Source organism: Falco punctatus (genome assembly GCF_963210335.1).
Source record: "Falco punctatus genome assembly, chromosome: 13".
NCBI lineage: Eukaryota > Metazoa > Chordata > Aves > Falconiformes > Falconidae > Falco > Falco punctatus.
Window position 1 is genome coordinate 23,269,854 of NC_137593.1, and position 23,747 is coordinate 23,293,600.

Sequence of the window (23,747 nt, forward strand, 5' to 3'; positions counted from 1 at the left end):
CTGAATGCAGCGACTTGCATATGTAATGCTGCTTCGTTCCTCTGCAGCACTGCTTTCAGGACCAATTCAAGGTCAAGGCTGTTAGCCGGGCTGAGTGCAGCGCTCCCTCCCAGGCTGTGAGGTCCTTGGTACAGGGGGGATTATTTACGATACACTTGTACGGTACCTAGTACACTGAAATACTGCTTTCCTCAGCATTTGCAACCTGCCTAGCAGCTGCACAGTTCGTGTGCATTTTGTGCAGCTGTAAGCCCTGCTGCCTGTCCCCCAGGGTCCCCAGGAGGGCAGCTGGGCTACCCCAGGTACCGTTCACAGGGGGCAGCTGGGGGGATCAAAGCCAGCTTCTGGGGCTTCCTTCACCAGCCCTTCCCTTTCGCAGGGAGCACACAGCCTCGAGCAGTGCCAGCACGCAGAACCACTTTTGGACCCCTTACCCAGCCCCGAGGTCTCTCTGTCAGCACTTCTTTCTCCCTCACTTGTTCTTTCATCTCCTGCCCCTGTAGCAGAGGATGCCCCACTACTGTCTCAGGTCCCTTGCCCTGTTCTGTGGAGATGTGTGTTCCCTTTCCAGCGCTACTTGAGTCACGTACAGCAAGGTGAAGGAACAGCAACGTTTAGCCGAATAAAATATCACACACAGAACTGCACAGAACTTGCACCGTTTCCATCAGCAGCTTCTCAGAATATGAATATGATTGTTCAAAAGCCACATTAGGGATTTTCACAAGTAAGCATTTGGACCAAGATTTGGGACGGTGGCAGATATATGTGTGGTTTAGGTCTCTACTGTCTTCAAGGTACTGCACTAGTGTCAGGCTCATCTGGGCCGAAATGGTGGAATTTGCTCCTTGGAAGGAAACCTGCCATCTGATTGCTTCATGTTGTTTTTCATGCACATGGTGTATCTGGAGTGCTTCAAAGTCAGCGTTGTGCCCAAACTGCCCCTAGAGAAGCCTTGTCAAACTTCAGGAAATGTGTCCATAGCAGGATTTTATTTTAATGATTAAAAGGACCAAAAGTTAATAGATATCCCTTAATCTGCTTGCAAGGAACACTGCACCAGGTGAGTGTTAGACACAGGAGGAGTGGGACTGTTAAGGACTGATAGGTGACCAACTTTAGTTGACCAGATTGGTGGGTTTTAAATTGTAATTTAAATTGAGGTTCAAAGCAGGTGTGTTAGAGGTATTTGCTAAGTGCTAGGGCTCAGTAAGTGCTGTTAGTAAGATGAAACTTTGAGTTATACACTTTGAAAGTCGGAACAGGTCAAGTGGCTAAAGAAAAACTAAAGAATGAAGTTAGTGGGGACAAGAGAGCTCCCACCAGAGCAATAACCCAGTCCCTGAAAGCAGCCAGCAGCCTCTGTGGAGGGAGTCAGCGTGCTCTCTTCCTGCTGTGGAAGCTGTGGCTTGCCTTAATTTTCATTTTGTTTGTTGTCAGCACAGGCTGATTTGAATATGGCCCAAGTAAAAACAGTTAAAATCTCAAGATCTGCCTCCGAGAGAGTTTCAGCTGTGTTTGCAGAAGTGGCCGTGCACAAGGGTTCTTCACTTAGTAGTCTGTTATTGCATAGCCTTGTCTTACTTTTGTACCTCTTAGTTACAGAGCAAGAAACACTCAGAAATCCACTGCGTTCATCGTAGACAAAGATAACTTACTGAAAGGGAAATGTTTGGGAGTAATGTGCCAGTTTTCCCCAGCGTTTCCTTACCTAGGGCTTGGGACTACCAGGAGTTACTGCAAGCTCGCTCTGCCTCTCAGCCTGCTGTCTCCTTCCCTTTGCTCCCCTGGATCAGCTCATGGGTTACACTGAACGCTTCTTACAGGGCTGCTCGCTCCCTGAGGCTCACTGCTGTGCTGCTGCTTTACGTGGACGTGGACGGTTGGGTTTGGCTGCCTTTTCTTCCCCCAGGGAAAGTGAAATGCTGGGCACCCCCATTGCCCATTGACACAGGGCCCCACGCCAGGGCAGTGGGACCTCTTGGTGGTGGTGCCAGACACTGACTCGAGCACATCTTCTGGTGGGGGTATGTGGGGGTGTGCGTGTGCTGGTTTGGGGTTTTCTTGAAAGATGCTTGACCTTTAAAGTTATGGTAATAAAAGAAAGTGTCAACCTGAAAAACAAAACCCCACCCCCCATCCCCCCAACATACCAAACCCCCATTTGTAGTCCTTATAAAAAAGAAAAGAATTTAAATGAATAATATATTATAAAATATAATTTTTGTCCGAATGGTTGCATGAAAAACATTTGAGATGCAGCTGTAACCTAATAGTTCATGCAGAAATTAACTGATAATTAATATGAAAATGTCAAACCTTTAAATCCATTTGCATGATTTTTAAATGCTATCATCTTTTTAATGGCTAAATTCAAGACTACGATACTGTTTTTCCTCCAAATAATGTAAATATGTAAAAGTATGTTTAATACTGTTAGTTAGTATGTTTAATACTGTTAGTTGATTAGAATTGGGTGAACATACGCAAGCAAAAAATACGGAACTACACAAAGTCATTTCCTTGCAGACTTTACAGGACCATCAGGACATTCTCACTGCTTATCAGAAAATATGTAAATAGCTCCTGGCTCCCTTACTTCCTCAGATAGTGAGGCAAGATCTTTTTCTGTAAGCCTTCTTCCAGGAAACTCACCCTTCTCAAGGTGTGTAATGAGATAGGACAGTAAAAAGAAAAAACAAGAATAAAAGGCAAGGCTGGATAATGACAAGAATACAAAGATCCTGGGAAGTGGTGAGGGAGAGGCATGGATTGCCAGGATCTGAAGAATGCTAAATGTGCTGATAAGTGATAGTTGGAGGAGATGAAACTGTGGTCAGGAGTATTTAAGTTAAGCCAGGCAGACAAGCTGTCTGTGGGCTGAAAAATTCAACTAGGCTAGTGGACATTCAAAGTAAGATTTCTTCACAGCAAGGGCAAGAACCTGAGCAAGTCAGTCTTGCTCTGCAGTACCTTAGGACTTATTTTTACCCTTTCAGGTGATGCTTGGGTGCTGCAGCTGTGTTCTGTGCATGGGGAACAGCCTTGGGGAGAACCATCTGTGCAGGGGTGGCTGGTGGAGGGTGGAAGAAGTGAACCATTAAGCTTGCTCTGGGGGAGGGAATTGGAGATTTGGATTAAGGAGCTGTCTGAGGGACACTGAGTGAAGAATTGGAGCCAGCAGTGCCTTTGCTGCTGGTAGTTCTCTTGGATTTTTAAGTTGACACATTAGCTCCCATGGCGTAGGTGTTCATACCGGCGTGTCAAAAGGAAGAGGAATCCTTTCAACATGTGGTTTAACCTACAGATGCCATAAGAGCTGCTGGTAAAGTGCTGTCAAAAGTCAGTCATGGAGATCTATACTTCACTCAAAATCTGTCAGTTCTGATGCAGATATAAATTCAAAACCACCAGTAGCCTCTGAGACTTAGTGGTGGAAAACAATTCATAAGGTCCTGACCAAAATTATTTCTCCTAGTTGTTCCTTCTCAGCTGCTTATAGGGTTTTCAACACATCTGCTGTTGATTTTTATAGGTGTTAGGGTAGGTACCTGAAATTAGATTATTAAACAACCACTTCCAGATACAGAAATTAATACTGGCACTTCTGTGCTGTAAGAAACCAGCAGAATATGTTCTTTTTCCTTTAAGAAGGCAGTTGTTAAGGAGAAGTCACAAGTACATTGGGAAAAGAAGCAATAAGCTCTGGTTTAGCCTGGGTTAGTTCACTCATCCCGTTTGCCCGGTGGCAAAGAAGCTTGCAACAGTGGAAAGGAGGTGGCAACGCAGAGAGCATCAGTAGTGGGCAAGGGAAGGTGGTGTCTTCTTGTGGTGTGGGTTTATGCCAGATGAAATTTTGACTAAACTCTGGCTTTACTCTTTCTGCAACTCCAGAAGGAAGCTGCATGTCCAGAGTGCCCTGAAGCACTTCTCTGTAGGGAGGGTGAGTTGCAGTGTGGTAAGGCAGTGATGGTAGGCAGTGATGTTTGTTCAAGGGGAGGGGAACCAGCACCCTGCAAGAAATGGCAAGGAGGCTACTGCTAGCTGGATTTTGTTCTCTGTCGGTGAAGAGGGAGGGTTTTGCTCATTCCAGGGGATGGGGAGGCAAGACCTGTGGCACTGAGGATCTGCAAAGCAAACCCATGAGCATGGGCTCCAGAGCAGCCTGGAAAAGGAAACTCCAGGTGGAGGCTGCTTTGCGTTCTTTTGTTCTGTGCCACTGGCTTTCCTGCCCTGCTCAGACCTTCTTTGTGACCAGTACAGCTGTAGAAGGGAGTTTGGAGTTGCTATTGTTCACTGCAGCCTATTGCCCATACCAAGCATTAAAAGAATGTCAGGCTTCACAAATATGTTGCCGCATTTTTAGTGTGTGTTCCAACTTTGTAGGCTTGAAAATTCTCATTAAACCTTTCTGCAAGTACTAAAATTTGCAAAAGACCATTGCCTCAAGTTCCTCTGCTGCTGAACACTATTCTTGCTGCTTATGACAGCCGATAAAACAGGAATATGATGTTCAGCTTGCCCTGCGGGATGTTCCAGGCCTCCTGCTAGGGCACTTTTTTGGATTCATACTTTTCTTAGAAGCCACATTTGCGTTTGCTCCCAGTGATTGAGGCCACCCCTTCTGTGGGGGCTGCTTACTGTCCTTTTCGCTCTAATAGTTGTCTCCTGTCTCCTACAGCAGACACCCCCCGCGGCCTTCCCACCAAACACAACCTGCAGCTCACAGCAGCAAACGTTTTGTGCTCGACTGTGCTCAACCTGACATATTGCCAAACGTGGCGACCGCATCTGCGCATCCGTGAGCCCCACACCCGAAGTTACAGGTTTGGACTTATTAAAATACCGTTTCCCAAGCGGTGGCCTGAAACCCGGTGGCTGCATGGCTGGTGAAGGTTGGCACAAGATGCTACTGAAGTGCAGAGGAGGGTGCTTTGCGTTCAGGCATTTTGAGGGCCAGAGGCTAGCAAGATGTGTGTATTTGACTGTGGGTAGCTGGTTTCTGCTGATGAAAGACATGCAGCAGTACTGGGCTGCCTCGGGCAAGCCGGAGCGTCCCCTGGTCTTGCAGGGCTGTCCTTGCGGGATGGCGTGTGTCAGTCTGAGGGGCTGACAAGGGGCTTCTGCATGAGTTTCTCTGGTAGGCAGAGGCCTGTGGCACGTGTGACATTTGCGAGGAAGGCGGGTACCATGGGTGGCTGGCTGGATGCACCACCCTGAGACACGGCTGGGAGGAGGAGGAGGAGGTGTGAGATGGCAGGGATGCAGTGCCCTGGGCTGGCCATGGCAGAGCTGGGGCCTGTGTCCCGCATCGGTGTCACCTATTACCTGGTCCTTTCCAGGCTGTTCCTCCGGAGGAATTGCAGACTGGGGTGCGACCAGCCGGCAGTTTTTATAGCAATAATCACCTTTCCTGCGGGAAGGAGATAAAGGGGGAGAGAGAGCAAGGAATAGCTGGGCAGCATTTGCATGACTCCGTATTTCACTACCAAGTGTAAAGTCATGGCTGAATAAAACCGTGCTTGAAAACCTTGAGGGCTGGCCCGTTGTCCTGCCCGGGGGAAGGCCAGCCACTGTCCCGGGCGGTGGCCCGATGGCCGCCTGAGCGGGGCTCCCTTCGGCGGTGCTGACCCGGGCGGGGAGCCAAGTCGGACCGTGCCGAAGCCCCGGGGGGAGCAGGGTGCCGGGAGCCCAGCCCGGTACACCCGGGTGCGATAACCCCGCGGTCCGGCTGTGCCTCGGCTGCGGGGCCGGGCCGAGCAGCAGGAGGAGGAGGAAGAGGCGGCGGCCGGCCCCGGGGTGGGGCGGGCGGCCGGTGCCGCCGTGTGGGTGCGAGCCTGCGGCAGACGGGTCCCCGCCAGCACAGCCGGGTAGGGCCGCGGCGCTTGTTCCTCCTTTCCTTCGTGTCCTGCCTCCCCCCGACCCCTTCCCAGGACCGGGAGCCCCGGGGCGGGCTGCGGGTGCCGGGGGCTGGCAGGGCGGGACACGGGCTCGGCTTCCCTCGGAGCGCGGCTCCGCTCCGGGGGGCTGGCATGGCACGGCTCGGCATTGCTCCGGCTGGCTGGCACGGCTCGGCTCTGCTCCGGGTGGGTGGCTGGCACGGCACGGCTCCGGGTGGCTGGCACGGCTCGGCATTGCTCCGGGTGGCTGGCACGGCTCGGCTCTGCTCCGGGTGGGTGGCTGGCACGGCACGGCACGGCACGGCTCCGGGTGGGTGGGTGACACGGCTCGGCTTAGCTCTGGGTGGGTGGCTGGCACGGCTCGGCTCGGCTCCGGGTGGCTGGCACGGCACGGCTCGGCCTCGGGTGGCTGGCACGGCTCAGCCCTGGGTGGCTGGCACGGCTCGGCTCGGCTCCGGGTGGCTGGCACGGCTCAGCCCCGGCCACGGCCACGGCACAGCTCCGGGTGGCTGGCATGGCACGGCACGGCTCGGCCTCGGGTGGGTGGCACGGCACGGCTCGGCGCCGGGAGGCTGAGGGGGAGCACATCCCGCCCCGCTGCCGCGCCAGCCCGGCCGCTGCGGTGGGGGAGCGGAGCTGGCCCTGCCCCACCGCGGGTGCCCCCCGCCCCGGAGGTGCTGCTGGGGGCCCTGCCCGGGCTCGGGGGTGCGCTGGGGGGCTGAGACTGAAACAGAGGGGGGGATGCTGCTGCTGCTCCAAAAGAAACCGGGGGTGGGGTGGGGTGTGGAGTTAAAACCGCCGCGGAGAGGTGACTGCAGAGGCGAGCTCGGCAGCGAGCAGTGGGAGCAGGGCCTCCAGCAGGGAACCTGGCGGCTGCCGGGAGCGGGACGTGTGGCTGGCAGCGTGGCTGAGGCTCACACCTCCCGCCTGCCAGCGTGTGTCAGGCTGCTCAGGGTGTTAATGGGAAGAATTCACCGACTGAACATTTCATCTTTTTTCCCTTAAATGTTTTCCATGTGTGCTGTCTTGAAGAGTAACCTCAATTTTTTGTAACAATGTAAAGCATTAGTGTCACCTGTCTTCTGCAGCAAGGTGTTTTCCTTAGCGGTGATTAATCACCCTGTTTTTCTGTTCTAATTAAGCTGCTCGCTTGGAGCACCGAGACCATCACTGTCTCATCGGCTAAGCTGGTCTCAGAACCACAGCAGGTTTGTGCCTCAGATTGAACTCTTGGTAGGCCGGAGGTATTTTCAGTTTCAGGTTGTTGTATTTTACTGGCAATTGTAACGTGCGGGAGGTTGCTGGTGTCGGTGACCTGTTCCAGCATGAGCAGGCTGGGAGGGGTGTGATAAGAGCAGCGCTTGATTGCACACCCATGGGTGCGCTGGGGCTGGCTGACACCTTGTGAGGGCGCAGGCAGCTGCTGCGGCGCCATGGGCCACTCATTGCCCTCGGATCAGAACCTGTGTGAACCGATTGAACGCGATGTTCCAGGAGTAGCTTTTGTACATTAAACACAGAGCCCAGCCAGTTAATCTTTGACATCGACATCGTCAGGGTGATGGGCAAGGTTTCCTGGTGAGCTTAGTCCCCTTTGGCAGTACGAGTGGACTGGTGCTGGAACCCAGTTGCTTGCGGAGGGGACGAAGTGGAGGAGGAGGAGGTAACTCCTTGCAATTCCCAAGCATGGGAAGAGTCTGGCAGTGGCTCCCATTGCTGGGGCCTCCTGCATCCTGGTGTAATTGGCTCCATCTTTAGCAGTGGCAGCTTCAAGGGTCCCCAGAAACGGTGAGGAGCACACCTGATCACCAAATATATTATTTTGCATAAAATTTTGAAGTGAGACAGATTACTTTTACTGACACTAATGGTATACATATATATATATATATATATATATTTTTTTTTTTTAAGTTTTGAATACTTTTGATTGGCAGGTTTGACTCAGCTGCAGACTGACTTCCCTGGCTGGGCTGTATCTCCCTGGTGGTGTCACCACCCCCCTTTGGGTGCTGTCACGCTGCCCGGTGGGAGGTGTGCTCTGGTGGGTGCTGAGCCGCAGCCCCTGTGAGGCACCACTTCAAACTCTAGTTTTTGTTGGAAAACAAAAGGTAGCAGGTCTTGTGGGTTTAGAAATGAGATACTAGCCAGAGTGAATGCTTTTAGTGGAAAGTTTTGGGTTTGGTTTTCATTTGTTTTGGGTTTTTTTGGTTTTTTTTTCCCCTGAAGAAAGCCACAATTTCCAGTAGAAAAACATAGTGAAGGGAGTTTTTGGAGCAGCTCCGGGCAGCGGTTATTCAGATCCAATATTAATGGAGGGATGGGAAATGAATGCAGTTGATCTTGTCTGTTTCTTGCCTTGACAGCAACCATGAGTGAAACGCTGACTGCCACGTCATCCCAGTGTGGCACTTTCTTCCTGAAGAGTAGGTGGCCTGTGTAAATCTTTACACTTCGCTCCCAAAGCCTGTGTGGAGTGTGTGGCAATACTAGTCCCTTTCATGCCTTGCTGAATTTTGTACTGTTTGTGCACCAGTTGCCTCCTTCCTAGGCTAACAGAGCAGTGAGTAGCCAGGTTTATTTTCCATGCTTTTAAGGCATAGATGAAAGTTTTTAGGACCTGAGAGTTCTGCTGGGATGCTGTGTGCTGTACCAAGTGTTGTTTTCAGGGAAAAAAGTTCTAAACTTTATGACCATGGATGTCACGTTCCAAGCAGTGGATCTTGTTTTCTACCTTGCATAATATTTCTCTAACTTGGTAGTGAATTTTAGCAGAACTTCTTTGGCCTGTCTTGCAGGAATCGCATTTAAGTCTGTCAAACACTGGCTGGGAACTTTCCTCTGCAACATCTGGATATGAGCAGTGCTGGAAACAAGATCCTTGGCAAAAGCGAACCTTGCCTCTGAGCCATTGTGGGTTTTTTAATGAGATCAGTTTGCCACCTGCATCTCACTGGGTTGTGACTTAATTTTAGAGATACTGTAAATGTATAAACAACCTTCTGACCTTCCTCACTTCCATCTTTTGCTTTATTCTCCATTTCCTTCTCTTCCTCTTCATCCTCTCTCACAGCCCTGTGTCCTGGCAGGCGTTCCTTATTGCTGGCTTGAGACACGTTGCCAATTGACCATTGTTTCACAGCTACTTCAAACAAGAGGAGGAAGGAGCTTGTGCCGTGAAACAGATTGCCTTCAGCATTTAATGAGCACCCCCTGAATAGCACAATCAGCTAAGCTCTGGTGTTTTTGTTTTTTTCGAAGGCATCACAGTACCCTGGTCCTCGCCCTCTGACTCCTGACCATTTGCAGTGGCTTGGCAGAGCTCAGTGGTGGAACCTCTGCGTGTATATATCGAATTAGCTTCTTCATTTCTGGATAGAACGGACTTTAAAAAAAGTTGTGAACAGTGTGACCAGAATTCCCCAGTGGCACTGTGATCCAGGAACTCAATTACCCTGTGAGAGGTAGGTTTATTATTATTTTTAATGGAAGTTTTTCAGATATAAGGAATTTATGTGCAAGGCCTAAATATTTGGGATAATATTTTTTTATTAATTGTCATCAGTCAAAACAACATTGGCACTGAAGCTTCTGTGGGAAGGTTGTTTGTGAACTATTAATTCTTTTCAGTCTACCTGGCGTAATGTGAAGGGTTATTAACATAACCAGTCTTGCAGGTGATGAGAAATTCAACAAGCATTACTTCTACTTTTTAAAGAGCTTGGGTTTCATTATTATGAATCTTTCACATAGATGCCCTCTTCCAGCTGACACAAAATCCTTTCAGAGCTGACCTAAACCTTGTAATTTGTCAGGAATCTGAGATAACTTTTTATTTAAAATACAATTTCCTCTCTTAACGTAGTGACCAAACCCAGGGCTTTCATTTCATCTTGTTGAAAGCGAAACACCATGACATTATCTCAACATTGCGAAGTTACCTTACATTCAACTCTGTGTCTTACCAATTAATCTTAAAAGGAATAAATGTCTGTTAAATCACAGGGTAATTTTTGTCATCTTTGTCAATTAAATACCTTCCCTCACCAATATGGTCAGGAGGAAAGTTGTTTTCGGTTGTTCCTGTATATTTACTTTCAATACTGAGTGTAGCAGCCTGAATGGCAGAGGTCAGGCTGAGAACGGCCGTGATGCTGGTGAGGAGGATCTGTGCATCTTGGACCAGCTTGTACTTCGGATCTACCTACAGCCTCCTTCGTGGGGTTACTCACAGCTCTGCCTGCCATAGTACTGTCAGCACATGCGTAAGCATTAAATTGCTTTTGTGGCTTTGATGGACATTTGTTTGGGTGAATATATATTAGTTTCTTGCTGCAACTAGTATCCAGGTTGAAATGAAAGACCAGTGATGTAATCTTACTCCTTTTACTGCATGTGTTCAGGTCATTTCTAAGCGTGCGTTTGCTGTGCGGTACCATAGTATATTGAACCCATGGGACACCTTAGTAGTCAACGACTTTTGAAAATGCAGCAATAAAACATAAATTCATAAGAAAGTAACAGATAGGCATTCACATTATATATTGACTGAAATGTATGTGTGAGAAAAGTTAGCCTTCTGATAGCCTAAATACAGAGCTACTCGTGTGCATCTGTAGGAAAGAAAAAAAGTTGTTTCCCCCCGCAGTCTTATTTTTATTAATAGTAAATACTTTTACCTTTTCCCTTATTGAGCAGGTGTAGTAATGCTATATCTGTAGTTATAGGAAATTAATCTGTTCTTGGTTTAGTCGCTTGCTTGTTTTGGGGCATCAGATGAGTGAAGGTCACTTCCCATGGTTAGAAGTACTCTGGTTCTGATGTGACGACAGCATGACTCTTCTGATGAAAACATACCTTTTGGTATCCCACCCTTACAGCTCTTTTATCAGTGACTTACTGAACTGTCCCTAGCCTAAAAAAAGCTTTGGTGCTGCTGTTTGTGTTAGTCATTTCATTGTAGACACAAGTACTTTTTTTTTTGATTTTTTCAGTTCCACTGAAATCTGCCCTGCGTTGTTCTTTTGATACAGATGGCTTTGTGGAACTTGAATTAAGCTGTCATGAGAAATATTGGTTATTCTAAGCTGAACTTAAACAGAGCCTTAGTGCTTAGAGCGGAGAGTGCAGGCATACCCTACAAGCAGTGATGACATGTGTCATCTCCATATGTCCTTAAGTCTTTTTGCTTCCAGTTAGAGACAGAAATGTGTAGCAATGTACATAATTGCTTATATCCCTCTTTTCTATGTGCCTCCACAATTAAAATGCTGTAGACAAGTAAATATTAAAAAAGAATGTCTATTTCTTGTCTCACTTTTAACTCAAGTAACATTTCAATGGCAAATTTCTATCCTTTCTATCTGCCGTTCTCCTTTTGTGACATGGTCCAGCAAGTAAGTGTAAACTGTATTTAAAAATACCAATTCTAAAGAACAAAGAGATGGCTGGGAGAAGCTGGTATTGCCAGTACACATTTCAGGGCTCCTTCAGGAGTACAGGTGACACCAGAAGTCAGCAAGTGTCCTCTCAACTTTGTTTCCTCAAATACAGATTCAGCTGAATTTCCTTTGCCCGATAACTGAGCTCTCAAGGCGATGGCCACTTCCTCAGAAGGGCTCCAACCTGAGTTAATACTGTGGGGAACTTTCTTATGAATGACCTAAGTGAATTTTATAGTCCTCCTTTCAATTTTTTTACTTGCTTTTCCCAGCTTTTTCAGCTGCGTGTTTTACACTATTTGCACTCTGGTTTTGGTGAGCAAGGTGGGAACACGGAAACCCCATTTTTCGTGTTCCCCAGCTGCACAGCCGGTGTATTACAGTTCCACCTGTGTTGGCAGGAATTTCCTGTTTTAGAAGCTTAATTAGAGTTGAGTAACTCTGAGTTCCTCTGAAAGAAATGGTTTTCCTTTCCTATATGGCAAGGGAGATCACAATCTTCTGAGGCTGTAAACTTGTTCATACCTATCAATGACGCAGCTGTACTGTTTGGAGATGCCTGCCTGCCTGGTTTCAGTTCTGTTCTGGTACATGGATGTAAATCTGAGTAGCTGCTGGGGCTTCTTTTACCTCTTTTAGAGATTGTTGTCCTCGTAGCCAGATTTTTTTCATCCAGCTAGAAGTTTTCCTCTCACTCTCTCTTTTTTCCAAGGCAAAGGCTGCTCTATCTGTATTTTACTACATCTTAGAAAACGACTGTCCTGGTTGGCTTCATAACTTTAATTCAGCAAGTGGCACAAAAATGGTTTCTAACATAGCTTCCCAGTTTGGATGTCCCGCCGGAGGTATTCATGGGAAACAGTTTCACTTGTGTTTTGGGTTGGGGTTTTTTTGTTTGATTTGTTTTGTTTCTGTTTTTTTCCTTTTCCACTCCCCGCCCCCACTGGTTGAATGGCTAGTGCTTCTGCCTCACCCAGCAGCTTGTCCTGGTCTAGTTCCAAAAGTCAGAGGGTGAGGAAATGGCCTTTTTCCTGGTGAATTTGGCCTGTGACAATTTTTCTCATTCATGTCTACCGCATTAAATTGGCATATTTCTTACCTTGTTATGAAATAATATTTGAACATAGCTTGCTTAAGAGAGCTAGATTCTGGCTTTGTACCCATTTTGTTGGGCTGTCGTTGGGTGTGTGGTACCATTTGGTTTGAATATCGACATTTGGGTGCACGTCCTCATCCCCTGGAGATGCGCTGCCAGAACCACAGTACAATTAGCCTTGATGTACCGATGTCTGAGGAAGCTGAAGGAGCCGGTAGTGGCTGTGTTGCAAGACTGCCTGCCTTTCACAGTGGGGTGAGGGCAGAATGTATAAAGAAGGCAGCGCCGAAGCCTTCTAATCCAAACCTGGACCCAGCAGACAGATGAGACGCATGCAAAGTGAAGCAGCAGGGATGTACGCTGGGCTTGTTTTCTGAAACATGTTGTGGTGATAAGTGAACCAGAAAGAAGGCTCTTTCCACATGGTTCTCCCCAAAGCCCAGCTGTCTACCTTTGCTAGCCTGAGCTGCAACAGAGGTGCTCGGCTTCTCGGGCAGCGGCCAGTGGCAGAGGTGCTGCAGGCAGCCAGTGCTTGGGCTGCCGACCAAAAGTTCCTTCTCTGATGCTCTACAGATCTGTGAAACCACACTGCAGCAACAGAAGCACATGGCACGCATGGCGTGGTCTTATTTTCTTCACCTCTATAATACAAGCAAGTAGGAGTCCTATTGTTGAATATTCCATTACTACAGTTACTATAAGGCTGTTACAGGGAAACATAGGCGGCTTGGTTAAGGTAAAATAACTGTGCCAGAACCTGCAGCCAGGCTGCTGAGTTCAGATGTGCCCTGAGAAGGCGGCCCTGCCCCTCAGGATTTCTGGCATAGTTGTGTAATTATGGTTTCTGCATACTTCCTGGAACGAAAATATTAAAAATAATCTTAGACAGTTTAAGCTGCATCTGCTGCTGGCTTCTGCCAGTGTAACTTCATCATTTTGCTTGAAACTGGGAACACTCGGGAAAGATAACACCATAATTTTAAGGAGTTTTAGATTTTACTGTTTGTTTTTGGCTGGTTTTTTTTCCTTCTGTGCTTTTTATTAATGGCTTATTTGGGGGAGGCAAGATGGGAAGGTCTCTTCATAGCTGGAAATTGCCAGATTTCCAAAATGCCAGAACTTGGTGCATCACATCTCTGAATCCGGTATGTGGTTACAAGTGAACATGAAGTCAAGATGCAGTAGGATGGGAAGTGTGGAGAGACAAGGGACAAGAAAGGATGAGAGGAAGAAAAAAAATAATAAAGGGCACAGTGTGTCATCCAAAATGAATAGGAGAATGTGGAGAGAAGGGAAGGAGTTCATGAGGGACGTTGAGATTTTAAATCTTGTTTCTAATTTAGGCACTAGATATAAAAATATATGTATTCATATTTCTCTCATGTGACTTGCTTTGAAGGCTAGTAACATTTTCCATGAATAAAGCTCTTTGTTCCTCTCTCTGACCTGCCATGCTTAATCTGTTAAAATAGTTGGGATTTAAAGAAGATATTTGAACTAGTCTCCTGATTCCACCCGAGCATCCAGAACCAACACACCAATCAGTGACTTAGCTGTAAGAAACAAGCAACTTGGTCTGCATGTGCTGTGGGCACACAACTTACTGGAGATGGCAGGGCAGCAGGATGGGATGTTGTCCTGTACTATTTTCAACAGATCTCATCGAGCCCAGATCTAGCACTGTTGATTTGAGACTACTGTTGATGTGAGATTAAGAAAGAAAATGATTCTTAACAAACACTTGGGAAATACTGTTCAAGAGATGTAGTTTTTCTCCCACTCCTGCTCTGTGTCTAGGTGGAATTTTGGCCACAAACCAGGCTTTTGTGTGTTTTTTTCCACCATGCACTTCATTTGTCTCATGCAGTTTGAAAGAGTTAGATTAAAAGATGTTAGCTCGGCTAGAGAGCATTTTTTTGATCTGATGTAACAAAAATAATTTGATACTGATTTTAAAACTCACACTGACAAAAACTGGAAAAATAACTTCACAAATGACAGGCCTGTGCCAAATGCTTTTGAAAAGGTCACAGTCAGCCAGCCGGTTTGGAGAAACACTATGGAAAGAAATTGAGTCAAGCTAGTTCTTGAATAAATTTCCCCTTAATATCATTACAATGTACATCAGATAGGAAAAACTGAAAGGAAAAAGGTGAATCTGAAACCTTGGAAAATCATAGTCAAGTGGATGGAAAGGCTATAAACAGATGGGATGAACTGGAAAAGGGCAAAATGTACAGAACCAGACATGCACTGAGCGCAGGCTGGTTTGGAAAGGTGGTTGAACTTGGCAGGATTGCTCGTGTGTGTAAGGTTACGTGTGCGGGTATGTGGAATCGATCACTACAGACCCAGAGTGCAAAACAAATTATGATTTTCTGTCCATTAAGAAGGCAGATTGCTAATTAAGATACTCAGTATCTGTCAAGGAACTCGAATGAAGCAACAGCAGTAATGCAGATCTGGCAATAAACTTGCTATACAGAAGTTCGTTGGTCATCTTCTGGCTTTGGTAACCTTAAATCTAATCCTAATGCGTTTGTGTGCTATCAGTTGCAAAGTACTCGGCTAATCTGCAGGTTAGTTACTTGCTACTGAGTGAATTGGTCATGTGTATCAGCTGCAAGTGCGTATTCCCATCAGTGTGAGCTGCAGGTGGGAGCGAGAGCTGATTTTTAGCGTAAGGACTGGGAGGAGCTGCTGTCAGGATCGCTGAGGTTGGTGACAGCCTGCAGGCAACGCCACGGGTGCCCCCACTGCGCCGTACACCTTGCACGTGCTCTCTGCGCCGGCGTGCTTGAACGTGGTGTTCAGGGCTACCTTACTGGGCAGGTGATTTATTCAGACTTTGCCCAGCAGGATTTATTTCAAAATTCTTAGTTTCAGGCAAGATGTGTAGCACGGGACACCGGCTTGTCCTTTTCAAATACACTACAAAAGCGCCTTTCAGGTATATCTTAGCAGGGCGTGGAAAAAATCAGATGATGGCATTCAGCCTGCTTGCAGTGCTGGAAGGGGCAGGCGTGCGGAGGAGCCCGTACCAGCTCCGGTGGGAAACACAAAGCATCTTTTGTTGAGTCTCCCTATATTATTAGTCTAATTCAGGGTTTACACAGTGCAACAGCCCCACTTCTTTATCAGATACTAATTAAGATCTGTTCATATTTTTTTATCTTTTGAAGGAGGTTATCACCTGATCTTTTAACAACTTGAAATAATCAGTTTTTTAATAGAGTTCAGGTGGCCAAGCCACTGTAGAACTGCATGTCTGTTCCCTCAGCTGTTGTCATGCGGAAGGAGAGAAAACAACAAAAGAAAATCATGCTGTTTTTCAAGTTATGTTTATGGTAAACGACAATTTAGCTGAGCATCATTAACTCCTAAGTTTGCATAAAATGATTAAGCCACAAAGTGTAACAGCATGTTCTTTGATAGGAAACTTGATATCCTGTTTTTCCATATCTATGTGTATTTCCATACCTATTTTCCATATCTATGTGTATGTCTCTTTAACATATATCTGTGAAAAATGGTAATTTGAGATGTGACTAAGATTAGAAGAGGTGAGGTACATTATTCTCTCTAGTTCTTTACTCAAGACAAGACTTTTTCTCAGAAGACTGTTCAGCATTGGAGTCAAGATTTGAAGGTTGACTATAAATTTTTAAGTTAAATTTTTAAAGGAGAGCACTGATGTTAAATTGTAGTGTTTTAAGAGGTTATTTTGGATATGTTATATGAAGAAAATGGCATAGGATGGGTTTTAAGTTTACAGGCCATATTTCACAAATAGAGACTTTTTTTGCTGCAGTGTGGAGATTTTTTTCTGTGTTGTGGCTGTTCTAGGTATTGGATCCATTTGTTGTTAGTGGTGCTTGAGAGCAAAGATGGCATTTTTGAGGCGCGTGAGATCTGATACTTGATACCTTTTGCTGTTGTGAAACACCTCTCTAGTCCACACTATAATTGATTGCCCCTAACTGGAGTTGTGCTTGGGAGAAGAAATTTTAAAAATGGTTTAATGACAAGGTAAGGATATGTTTAGAATTTCAGTTTAGACGATTCTGTGTTTGTACCAGTTGTATGGTGACGTTAGAAATGCTGTTGGATTTGCGTGGGATAATTGAAGGCAGTGTGCTCTCATTTAACGTCATGGCATCACTGCTCTGCTCTAGCAGCTCGCTGCAGTGTCAGGTATGGATCACTGCAGCTGCAACAGGCTTGCCAAAGTCCTCGGCTCGAGGCTCTGTGACTCCGCGTACAGCAGTAAGGATACAGATCTATGGGTAGACAGGGTAAACATCTCAACAGGCTAAATGTGTATGGACTCTCGGTACCGTCCAGTCTTGGCCTTCCGTAGTCATCGTTATCTCCCTGGCGGGCTGCGGTTACGGAACTCATGCGGAGAGGGCACGGAGGCTGCGCAGGGGCTCTGCAGTCTTGCCAGGCACTGCTTTAGAACAAGAAAATGATGGTGGACGTCAGGCTGAGGTCTGTCATTTCTTGCATGTACTGAAAGACAGAAGGCCAAGTTGCGGTGAAGTCGCAGGGAGGTGTGTGTTATCGGGTGGGTGATGTACATCTATGCGTGTGCAATGTGCACACCAATAATACCCCTCAGGAAAGCCCCTCTCCCCTGTCGGCAGTGCTGCCCCTGCTTTATCCCAGATGCTGCTGGTGCGGAGGCTCCGGCAGAACCTGCCTCTCCCCCGGATCCCTGCAGAGGCATCTCGGGGCACGAGCCATGGAGACGCTTCTTGGCTGCAGGTGGTGGTGGGTGATGGGGGAAAAAGGAGAGTGCAAATGCATTTCTTTACCTGTCATCACATTCCTCCTGTATAGGGAGTTTATACCTGAGCTCTGGGGCCCTGGATGAAAAATCAACAGCTTTTCAGTTAAACAGAATTTCTTGAAAAATCTAGAAGCCACTGGTCTTTCTGAGAGTCCACTTAGCTCTGGCAGTAATGTTCTTAGAAGCCTAGAAAGCTGACATTTTATTAGTCTTTCACCAAAAAAGCTTATTTCATGGTACAAAGAAGGATGAAGAATGCCTTGAGTTACTCTTTCTTAGGAAAGCAGCAGTGGCTAGCCAGCAAAGGTGTTTGTGGGTGGGTTGGTCTTTCCAGTAGTTCCTCTTCTGTGAGGGAACTAAAAGCAGCAGGGAAGTAGCATTCAAAAACCTTTCTTTAAAAAAACACTCCTTACTGAGCACTGGCATTCCTGCGATAGCTGTAATGCAATCATTAACTCATTGCTGTGTTGCTGGAAACAATTTTCTGAGCAAGACAGGCTCATTCTAGCGTGGTTTTTGCTTTGTGCCTGTCCTGATCAGCCCAGACACAGAAATAGGCCCACATCAGGTACTGAGGTGTGCACAACCATGTTCCTGTTATTGTGATCTGATTTTGCCATGGTGGCCATGCTTTGTTTCCCTGTGCTTTGCTGTCTTTGAACAGCCTGTGATGCCTACGCTGCAGGTACCGTACAGAGGTGGACATCTACTGAGAGCTGGTGGCCTTGGGGTTGGGAGCTGTGACATTCAGCACCATTAACCCATGACTTCTCATCCTGGTGTGACAGATCAGGCAAAAAAAGGCTGCTGCTGTAAGCAGGGGGAAAGAAAGAGCGTGGTAAAGGTTGTCCTCTGGTATTTCTGCTTTCCATATATTGCCCAAACAGAAGCACATTTCTTACTCGGTGCAGTTGGTCTCTGGGAGCAGTCTTGTTGCAACTCCATAATGAAGCCCAAGGAAACTCAACTCACTTTAAGACAGTCTTCCAAAAAGTTGTATTGGAGCTAAATGATTAGTGAACATCAAAACAGGTTATTAATCTTCTGTTCTTTGGGTATTTTTATGTCTTGTTGTGCCAGAAGACTCCACGTGTGTCATTGTTTACAAGCTCCTATAAAAATCACATTGAAACCCAGTGTTAGTTCCAGCTTGGAAGATCAACTGAGCTTTTTCCTTTTCGAGCATCTTTGAGTACTGAGCAAGATTTTATTTTATTTTTTGGGATCAGTGAGACCCTTGGTTCTAAGCAATATTTAGCACTGCTGGTGTCATGCCCTCCGCTGGGCTGCAAACTGGATTGCCAGGAAAACGATTCCCTTAGGCAAAGGAGAGCAATCCAGCTTGCCCCACAGCTCTCAGCCCTGTGCAGCTAGCAGGCATTAAAATACATTTATACTTGGAGAAAGTTGTAGCAAATGCATTATTTTACCTTCCTACTTAACAGCTCTGTTCAAACTTTTCACCCAAACACTTTCCAGAGTGGAATTTGGTGTGTTTCCTAGGAGTTCCTCAGATACATGACCCTAGGTCAGTTTCTTCTACAGAAACCCCTTTGGGAAAGTACAAATTCCAGTGGAAAATCCCAGAAATTTCCTTTGGCAGTTCTCCTTTGGGATTAATGGTTCTCAGTCTCATGAAGGTGATTCAAGAGCCCGTTTTCACCCCAGTGATGCTTTAGCTGTTCAGCATGTCCCGGTGGGGGTAGCTGGCTCTGAGCCACGTTTGCCCCTGTTGCGGAGTGTCACAGACAGCAAAGGCAAATGAATTACTGGCATATGCTGTACAAACCGTATGTGCCTGGAGCGGGACTAAATTCCAAGGGGATTTCCTCTACCAGATTGAAAAGGGCTGTGGCTTCCCAACACTGTGCTCTCACACCCTTGGGGAAAAATATGTAAAAATACATAATCTCGAAATTGATTGGCCTGGGGAGGGGCACGGAATATTGTTGGACAGTTCATGTTGGGAAGCCAGGGGTTGATAGAAAACATCCTTGGTGGCATGAGAAGAAGCCAACTCGCTTCCAATTGGAATTTGTCATTTGTCCTGGAGTGTATTACCAGAACTGTAATACTTTTGGGACGTCAAATTACCCCATTGCATAGGCTGTAGGGTCAATTAGGGGCTTTCAGAGAAGGACATCTCTGAGTAAGGCATCATTAGATAAGTTTTCGAGGGTTTAAAAGTTTTATTGAGAGATAGGGGAGGAGGAAGATTTCCGTCAGTGACTGGTAGGAAATGCCTCATTAATATTAAGCTTTAGGTGCAGAAGAGCTAAGGAAGTTGTTTTTCCATTATCACAGAGGGAAGCAATACCAGTTAAGCCAAGGTCTGCAGTGGGAACATTTACTGGAAATGTTTACATGTTACTTAATACCTTGACATGCATTATTCAACTTGTGTAATGTCAGCTGGGGTGGAGCAGGGGCGAATGGCTTTGCAGAAGAATTCATTTGCTCCCCATGGAATATTTTCCTGAGCATAGCTACCTTCTTTGGCAATGAGGTACATTCCAGGAATAAAAAAAGAAAAATGCTCTTCAGCCACGTTTTTATTAACTGCTGGAATGTGTTCTCTTGTAAAGGTGACCTAACTGTGTCCAGCTGGCTAGCCCTTCTCTGGGCAGTGATATCCTGTCAGTCTGTCTTCATAGGGCAGAACAGTAACGAAAACCCCCTCTGAGCCCCTTCTAAGCAGGAGGGCTAAGCACTAAATGGTGGAGCTGTTTAAATGGATGCACTTCTTGTGTTGGAAATGAACACCCCCCCCCATTCCCTCTTAGAGGCATACGCAGCAAGCATGCACTCCTGAGCAAACCCCTTAAGCAAGTGCTTCAGTTTTCCTGATGTGTCTAAAGGACTTTCTGAACTGCAGCCAAATGGGCTGCGTGTGCAGGGAAATCAGGCAAGAAGAGTTCGGTGCTATTAGCAGTGCCACAGTGATACGGCAGGGGAGATGGGAAGGAGGAATAGACTGGGAAGTGTGAACTTCAGCTGGCATCTCCCGGCTTCCCTCTCTTGTTTACTTGGCATCCACAGAGACAGGAATTTCATGATTCACCTGCTGAATGATTTGTTTCGCTGACAAAGCTGTGATAAATAGAGACTTGGCATCATTTGCATAGTTGTTTAATCTAAAGGCGTATGAGTCATATAAATGAAGCTTTCAGACTTGTTGTGATAGATCGCCAGACAGAGTGGGTGAAGCGCACACATATTTTGATTGGGTTTATCAATACCTGGAAACACTGTTGTAAACAAAAAGTGATTTAGCACAAAGCCTGGAGTTTCCAAAATAGTAAGGCAAGCTTAATTTGTTAGTTTTGAAAGTAATAATAATACACTTTTCCTCTTATGCCACAAGAATCTTTTTTTTTTTTTTTTTATGGCATCTAGCCAGGTTTAGTAATGTTAACTATTAAGGACTAAAAAAAGATGATGATGCATATGTAGCTTGAAGAAATTGTCTAAAATGTAATTCTTAGAAATAACACGAGTCTTTCTGATTCAGGATGACTGGATTGTCTTGCAACAAAAGGTTGTCCGGAGTATTGCTCCCAGAGATGTACTGGCACTTTTGGAGTATTCCCAGGATCTCTCCTGCGTTGGTGGTGCAGTGCCCGTTAATAGCACTTTGTGGGCACTGTTCTGGAACGTGTCAGAGTGCTGGATTTTCTGAGGGTGGGACTCATGGCTCCTGATCATGGGAATTTAAATTAATAGAATTGTGAGATGAAAGTGATTTTGTTTGTTCCAGCACAGCACTGAATGTTCTTGGTTCTCACTGTGTCTTTAGTGACTGTTTGCACTGATCCTAGTGTAGAAGAACAGTTTTATAGCAAAAGAAACATTGATATGATTAGGTGCTTGTAAATTAATATTGGAGAGGTTTCTAGACACTTGAAACATCCTTAATAAGAAATCTTTAAATGCCTCTTAGCTAGGTAGCTGTATTTTTGATAGTTCTTTTAAAAATAGAAAGTCATAAGTAATATTAAAATGGTAACTCATTCACCAGAGGGAAGAAGTTCAAATCTGAGATTTTAAATAGGGATTGAGAATAATTATCCATTTCTAGCTAAGAACTGATATTTTTAGAGGAATGATGTTACATATAGTATTTGTTATTTTTCTTCTGCTTATTGTTTTTTAAAATATCACATGAACTTTTTCAGTTTGTCTTGATACATAGGTATAGATAGATACAGATGTACTAGCTTTCCAGTAGTGTGTCATAAGCAATGATATTAAAGCAATCATGTTTTCCCGTGGGCTAGTGAAATGTTAATGTGTACCTGTGTTCTATGGTAGCAGCAATATATTGCATTTGCTTTTCTCTCTTTATTTGATTTGCACGTGACTTATAACTTGCGTGAGATAAAGATTTATTTTTGAGCAAGTCTTTCATGGTTCGCAAATGGTACGTGACCAAAATCAGAGGTGATGTTCACTGTGTACTGCAGGTCAGTAAATGTATTTGACTCAAAGGATAACTACATCGGTGTGATTTGGGGCTAAAGACTCGTGTTGTTTTCTCTCTTATGGCAGTTCTATGCAAAATGAAGTCTTGCTAACCCTGACTCACACCGTTGTGACTGGCCAATGAGCTTCTCTAAGCAAACTTGACAAACCATGAGTTGAAAGTCTTCTGCAAGGCCAAATCCAGAAACAATATAGTGTATTTCATATCCATAGTCATTAAAAAGTGCAGTAGGCTCAATAGTATTCATGATCGTGATTCGTTTTCACAGTTGTTACATCTATTCTGTTATCAGAATAGCCTTAGGAAAAGGCCAGCTATAAAATAAATATGTAAAGAAGGTGGGAGAGATATGGCTTGCTTTAAACCATTTGTGTTCCAGTTCCCATAATGAATCTCTTTCTAGTCTTCGCCTCTGGCTGAGAATAGTAATATACCATTAACCCAAGAGATGTAAAACATGCTGTGCTGTGCTTCGAAGGGTGTCAGAAACTCTTCCTGTAAGGATGAGAAGGTATTTTACTGCCTTTTCAATTGTTGGATAGTCTAATCCTAGTAAGCATTTTAGCAAAATGGAACTACTAAAGTAATTGTGAAGCCTGATGTTTGATCTTCATCATCAGCATCTTGCAAAGACCAACTGGTAATAAAGCTGTATCGAGCCAGGTACGGCAGCTATTACACTTGAAGTGCTTTCTAACACATTACAACCTGCTGGACATTGAAGCCTATTTTTAGTAAAAGAATAAATAAGCCAGCTGTGCCCTACTTTTTGTCAAAATGTGTCATGGGATCTTTATATTTGATTAGAAAAGTCAGCAGAAATAACACAAGGGAACTCAGTGCCTCATCTAAAAACTGGCAGTTCTAACAACGCAGTGCTGCTCTTTATTACAGAAATATGTTAGTATTGGGTGTGAGGTCAGACCCATAAAGTGGGCAGAGGAGAGAATAGCTGGTGGGGTACTTGCCTGTGTGGTGAGTGACGTTACATGTGGACAGAAGTCCTGGTTCTATCAGGCACCAGCTATTCACGATGCTTTTGATGAAACAAGTTGTTTTGTATTGATGAATGGAACTATTTTTGCAAAATCTGTATTAGGAAACTGGAAAAATGAAAAACTGTGTGAAGGTATTTATATAAAAAGAAAGAACATTGCAGCAAAGTCAGATGGACTCTTCAGGACACTCCTGATCTTTGTAAAGACCTAACTCTTCCTAATTCTGGGCAACGTTTTTGATCTTCATTGGCTGATACAAGGTGGGTGTCCACATACCTCAGGAACAAGCTGTCAAGTGTGGCCGTATGCAGAAACCTCTGTTTGTCATGAGCAGATGCAGAAAATAAGCAACTACATATACAATTGCTGTAGTATAGAATTAGTGACAGCAAAGTGCTTTGAACCAGTTTCTCTACAGATACGTGATATAAAAAATCAGCTGCTTTATTACAATAGATTTGGCATAAAGTGATCAAGAATGTCGCCATGCCTAAGAGCTCCTGATGGTGGAAGCAATATGATGATGTGTCTTCCAGGTGTGGATTTACAGGGTAGGGTAGGCAGGTTCAGCTCCCAGCTCTTACTGGCATGCTTGCAGCCTCCATACAGAGGGACTCTCCAGTTCCCCCAGTCCACAGCCCAGATTTAGGGAGCCTGAGAGAAGCAGCCATGCTTGGTGGGATCACAAGCAAAGCTGGTGCTCCAGAAGGAGAGCTTTGGTCAGTTAAGGCCTCTCTTCAGCATGGACCTGCTGCTGCATGCCAGCTCACACAGCTTGCCTGAGCAGGCAAAAGGGGAAGGAGCTCAGCCCACTCATGCGCAGCGGGGCTCTCTCTGCCCTGACGGGTGAATCAGCTGACGTGCTGGTACTGCTGGTGTGTGCAACAACGGGCAGCGGAGGTCAGGGAGGTTGAGGAAGAGGCCCTCTATTTCAAGTGGCGTTACGTCATTTACGTTAGGCTTAAAATTTTAAAATGAGAGGCCTCAGACACCAAATTCAGTAGGGGGAACGGAACAGTAAAGTGGCAGGGTGCTGA

The 23,747-nt window shown here is 45.7% G+C and overlaps 1 protein-coding gene across 2 annotated transcripts in view; it reads left to right on the forward strand.

Moving 5' to 3' along the window:
* Positions 1-5,805: 5,805 nt before the first annotated feature.
* The window catches only part of PIK3CB (phosphatidylinositol-4,5-bisphosphate 3-kinase catalytic subunit beta), a 101,039-nt gene continuing 83,097 nt past the window's right edge, over positions 5,806-23,747 (forward strand). Inside the window, exons 1-2 of one of the 2 annotated variants that reach the window (XM_080409492.1) lie at positions 5,806-5,870; positions 9,162-9,364. The gene's annotated coding sequence lies outside the window, so the exon portion shown is untranslated. The remainder of the gene's footprint in view (positions 5,871-9,161; positions 9,365-23,747) is intronic. The other variant, XM_080409497.1, reaches the window with a different exon arrangement.